Source organism: Stegodyphus dumicola, chromosome 12 (assembly GCF_044657685.1).
Source record: "Stegodyphus dumicola isolate Sdum_Otavi_A_Nest chromosome 12, ASM4465768v1".
NCBI lineage: Eukaryota > Metazoa > Arthropoda > Arachnida > Araneae > Eresidae > Stegodyphus > Stegodyphus dumicola.
The window spans coordinates 48,955,910-48,961,909 of NC_140779.1; positions in this window are offsets into that span (position 1 = coordinate 48,955,910).

Consider the following 6,000-nt stretch of genomic DNA (forward strand, 5'->3'; position numbering starts at 1 on the left):
ATAGTGAAAATTATCCGTAGTTATGTTAAAAATTTTCATAAAAGCTGGGTAACTATGTCAATGAATTTGCTTTCGCCCTTAGGACCGCAAAACATGATACAACGGGCAAAACTCCTGCTGAGTTATTTTTAGGCAGAAAGATTATAACGCCGTTAGATAAATTATTTTATGTTCAACAAAGAGCCCCAGAATTTAAAATGGGTGATATAGAAAAATTAATTAAAGAAGCAAAAAAGAACACTGAAGTAGCACAAAGAAAACAGAAGCTCTGTTATGATTTGAAACGACGGGGAGTAACTTATAAAGTAGGAGATGAAGTATTAAAAATTAAGCATTCACTTTCTTCAGCACCAGAAGATAAAACCGCCAAATTTTTTCCACGATTTGAAGGACCATATGTCATAGAAAAAATAACTCAGGCTGTAGTGGTGTTAAAAGCCAGGAATGGTGAAACATGCTCAGCAAACACTGACCAAATAAAACCATACTATGACCGTAATAAAATGCAAATATTTACAGATCTTTTGCAGGATCCGACACGGCAGGCACAAGCTCCAGAGGTGGAACAACGACAAGCACAAGTACAAGCCATTAGGAGGCAGGAGAAATTGAAAAGAAAGTTTCCCCGTTGGAAAATTGAAGGTAACAAGAAAAAGAAGCCGTTCCACCGACCACAAAAGAGAGCGCACGACCACCCCCAGAATGAAGAAGGGAGAACTACGACGAATGCAAATAGAGCCAGGAGAAATAACGGCAACTATAACCCGGCTCCCAAACGGGAGATCTACTCATCGGACAGGACTCTACGCAGCAAATGTCGCCGAATTGCGGAAGGACCACCAGCGGCGGAGGAAAAGATACAAGGAAAATTTGAACGGCCAGCAACGAGATCCAAGCAGGAACGAGAGAGAAGTGTCCCGGTTCCGCCAAGACCAGCAGCCATCAAACGGCCAAGACCACAGGCAGAGGCGAAAAAGAAGGTATTCAAGGGTGACCGAACTGGAGGGAAAAGAAAGCTCCTAGAGGAAGGTACTGAAGGGCGAGCCCGCACAAGAAGGAGGATAAATCAAACACGAATCTTTGCTACCTTCCAGGACTGAGCAGAGAAAAGAATGTCCGAATATCACAAAGATAAGTAAAATTTTATGTTACTTTACAAACATAAGTTAATCTTTCATTCTTACTGCAAGTGGCAGATTTCAAGACGTTTTACCTCATGTGAGGTCTACCTTATCGCCAAAAAGGCGAGAAATGAATTGTTACCTATTTTGGTATTATGTTTTTCAATTACTCGCGAGTAAAACTAAAATTAATGTATAATAGGAATGTGTAAATACTTGAATATTGTAAAAGGTATTGTATAAAATTTTATTTAAAAGATTCTGGCAAGAAAGAAGTTTTGGTCTGAAAGACTTTTGAAATGTAGTGTTTCAATGTAGAAGAATTGGCACTTGCTTGAAAAAGAATAGAAGTTAACGATGTACTACTAATGTATGTTTTAAATTGTGTAAAATTAACGGCATGTTAATATGTCCTTATATACAATGTGAACTGTTATTTTAAATGTTAAGAAATACTGTGATATGGTAAAAGTAATGCCAAAAGTTTTAAACTTATTCGTGTGACTGAAAAAAAAAAGAGAAAAGTATTGTGAATATGTGTTAAAGGTTGAATGAATGTAGTTAGGCTCTATGACGCTACACTTCAGAGTTAGCCACTTTCAGAATAGTACCTCAGGGTTTAGAGATGAAGACAGGGTGTGTTACGAGGTCTTGTTATGTTGAATTTTAACACGTTATTGTTTTGATTGTAGGCGGCAGTGTTGAACACTCATCTGAGGAAAAAACCTCATCTAAGATTCTTCTTATGGTTGCTTCCACAATACCTGACTCTCTCTCTATAGGCATGACCATGAAAAGTGTGATGTAGAGTTAGTTTAAAACTTTGTCGCTGGCTATTTGGTGCAAAATCCCATAGTTATCTCTATGATCAGTGGAGAAGTTTTTCCAGCTTTCAAGTTTGGCCAGTAATATGGCCTTTTTATACTTGGCCTGCGCTTTATTATATTCTATGGATAATAATTGTCTAGCCTCCTGATCTCTTTCTGCTTTCATGCGCCTGCGCGTAGCTCTGGAACGCTACACTGTATTCTGAGGTCCCTGGTCCATCAGTTTGCAGCGTGTAGCATTTTGGGTGTTTTGAGCGCAAAGGTACTGTAACAGATAATTTGGAGGTCAGTGAGGTCAATTCTTCCGCGTCCTTGACTGTTACCGTGTCTGGCAGCTCCATTAACAATCTATTTAGGATTGGATGTGCTTTCATAGAAAATTGAGTAGTTTTATTTCTGGTAAGCTTATAGCGCTTCATTACTAGCCTTTCATGCTGTTGGCTTATACTGTAGGTAATGTACCTGTGATCTGAGATGGTATTGGAATCCTCAACTGTCCAATTTTTTATTTTTGGGGTCAGTGCTGCAGATGGGAGCGTTAAAACCGGCCACTCTTTGCCATTAACGGTTTCAAACGTCGGTAGGCATTCAGGTTCATTATGAATGGATAGATCATTACTTACCAAAAAGTCTTCTACTGCACGTCTTCTCAGATCCGTATGTGGATATTCCCAGGTTTCAGCATGCGCATTAAAGTCCCCCGCTAGAAGGTGCTGTTCGTTGGGGTAATCAGCCAGAATTCTTTGTTCCAGATCTCTGGAGCTCTGTTGCCTGAGTACGTGTGAGTCATCTGGATTGCTGAGTAATTGAACTATTAAATTTATATTAAATTATATTATTATGAATTAAATTTATATTATTATGACAACTGTTCGTTTCCCCGTTACTGCCTTAGTAGTCTGTGATACTGCGGACGTAAGGAATGCTCCGCTGGAATTCAGGCAGCTTGGATGATATACTGTGTGCCTGTAGTCGTGATGGGTGCCGTATTTGTGATTGGCCTCTCTGCAGTTGATATATACTGCATTATTGGCCATGCACTCTCTTTGTTGCATGATTTTCTCCGCAGTATCCATACTAATTTCTTTTACTCTGGCAGACTTCTTGGGTGTGGCCATATTGCTGGCACCTAAAAACCGCACGATACCGAGGTATTCTTTAATACTATGCGCTGTCCATCCAGTGTACACTTTTTGTACTCTGAGTGCTGCTGAGAAGCTGACGCAGTCACATTCAATGACCCACTTGACACGGCCATTCCTCCTTTCCTTGAGGCAGAAAAGGGAGCTTATAGGAGTCCAGAAGCTTATAGGACCTTCTGGGCATTCTTGTAATTACACAGAGTTCATCAATGATTTCTTCATCATTTCTTTCTTTCTTCATTTCATTCATTCCGCGACATCGTGGATGACGCAGCGTGGTTTCCTCTTGCTGGTTCTTGATGTAAACTGAAACTTTGGCTTGCTGAAGTCGCTCTTCAAGTCTGACGGCATCTTCCGCTGTTTTACAGTGTACATCTATTCCACCCCTTTTAGTGAATGTAATCTTTTCCACTGTCACACCTAGCTGCGTTATTGGAACCTTTGAATTAAGTTGGTTTCTTAGCTCTTCTGCAGAGACTTTACCACGAGGCTGAATGACTAAACTTAGTTTCTTTGGTCTTTGTAATACGTCCGCAAAAGATTTGGGCATGTGCTCTGGTGGCAGATTGTTTGTGGTAGCTGTTGCAGATGCCGGATAAAGTAAATAATCTGTATTTACAGCTGCTTCAACTAATGGTAGTGATGTTCTATATGTGGGGCCTTGCAAAGCGAGGTTGTGAAGAGCAGCAAGAGTATTAACTATATGCTCACGATCTTCCGTTGAAGAAACTTATTCCTCTCCTTTGACTTTACAATATTTGTGCACTCTTTAAAGATTAAAAAATGCACTTTCTGCTCATGCGCGGTTAAGTTTGACGGAATAAGTGTTGCCAAGTCTAGGCGACTTCAGATGTTGCAGTGCATGTATCTTTCATTTTTCATCAGATAAAACTAGCTGATCAGTGGGTGAGTCAGTGCGCACAATTGCAGTCTGTAATATGAAAATGGTTGAAAATTATAACAATAGAGTCAAGTAACTGCAGAGTTAAGATTTTCTGTCCTGCGAGAATTATTCCGAAGTCTTAAAATAAATTAACTAAAAAAGGCCAAGATTAAGGGGAGTCAAAGGAAATGAAATTAATTCGGTGGGAAGGTATTACTAAAAGAAAGTTTGTTTGGAGGCTCTACATTAATTAGAAGAGAACAGGAGAAGTTAAAACACAGTTAATATGAGGGTGAAAAGAAAGGGAGTCAGAGGGAGTTGAGTGTGATGTCAGAAGAAAGGTTAAATTGAAAGAAGGGAAAGGGAGTTTGTCGGAAGGCTTATTGTTCGGAAAAGAGAGACTAGCGGGAAAAAAAAATTGAAAAAGGGGTTAGTTGACGAGGGTTGTTTGGGGGTCGAGACCGGAGTCTGATGAAAGATATTAGTTTAAGGCGATAGATGGAGGTTTCTAGATTGCTCTAGGTTTATAAGAAGAGATATGAAAGAAATAAAAATGAATTAAAAGGTGATGCAAAATACGAGGTGTTTGAAGGGAGATGAGATGAGTGATTTTAAAAAAAAAAGGGAAAATTAAATAATTGGATTGGATTATTTAATTATGGCAAAGCACACGAGGGCTATCTGCCTAAAGGGAGGGATGCCTTCGTGGAGGATTTTCTACGGGAAACTGGCTCGTATACACGTTACACATGGGGAAAACCACGAAAACGCCCATGCAGCCAGCGCGTTCGCCGCTGGTGGGTCGGAAAATAAATTAAAATTGGATGGAATTCGTTACGAAACTCTAGGTATAAAGGCAAGCTATCAAAAAATAAATTGTATGAAAGGCTGTTAAAAATGAATAAAGGGGGAGGGCAGAGGCTTGAATTAGTGTTAAAAATATGTTGGCTGTCTACAGACAGGAAAAACTAATGAGAAGTCTGAAAAATGTGGTTAGTGGGTGCTGAAACTGATAGGGAGAAATAAGAAAAATAGTGAAAATAAATTTAATTAAAACAAATTAAAATGCTTAACACGCAGGAACAATTAGTGATGAGACGCTGAAGTTTAACAGAATAGAAGATGAAGTGGATCAATTAAGGTACTTGTGTATAGTACAGCGTTTGGAGACCTTTTTTTTTTTTTTTTTTTTTTTTTTTTAGATTTTTAATATATATAATAAAAATAAAATAAAAATGAAGAATATAAAAAAATCAGATATTAAAAAACTTTAAAAAAATTAAGAACTTTTTTTAGAAAGAAAAAAAAATAATTAAAAAAATAGAGGGCTTAGGGTAATTTTGGTAGCAATAAAATAAATGCATATTGTCCAGCTGCATTAAAAGTAACAGAACATACAGATGGCAAATGTTTAGTGTCATATCATAAAATACATATTGGGCATCAGAGTGATTTAGGTCACTTATATTTAACAACATATGAAAGAAAAAATATTGTCTTAAAGATAGCAGCAAAAATTCCTCTGGATAATATTTTAGATGAAATTAGAAATTCTATATCAAATGCTGGGCTTGAGAGGCAGTGGCGTAAATAAGGGTATGCAAAGAATGCCGTCGCATATGGGCCCGAAGGCTTAGGGGGCCCTTGAATGTCCTGCTGAACTCCGTTTATATGCTTAAATTTAAAAGACGATGGAGTCTTTTATAAATACTATATAGTAGAACCGTCTTCTTTTAAATTTCCAGGGGCCTTCTGCGTCATATGACACAGTTAGAGGGCTCTTGAAAGCAGATAAAAAAGCTGAATTCAGTGTTACATACACCAAAACTTGAACTCAATACAGCAGAAAAGCTATATGCTTTTATTTTGAATCTCTTCTAGAGGAGAACTTTCGCCGCCCAAACGGTACAGTGGTTAGCGTCGCTCACTGCCGTGCCGGAGATGGGAAGAATCCCGGACATGGCAAGCCATAGATGTTTGTAAATGTACAGTGTCGGTGCGGCAAGGCGGCATTCTAAATATGCGGC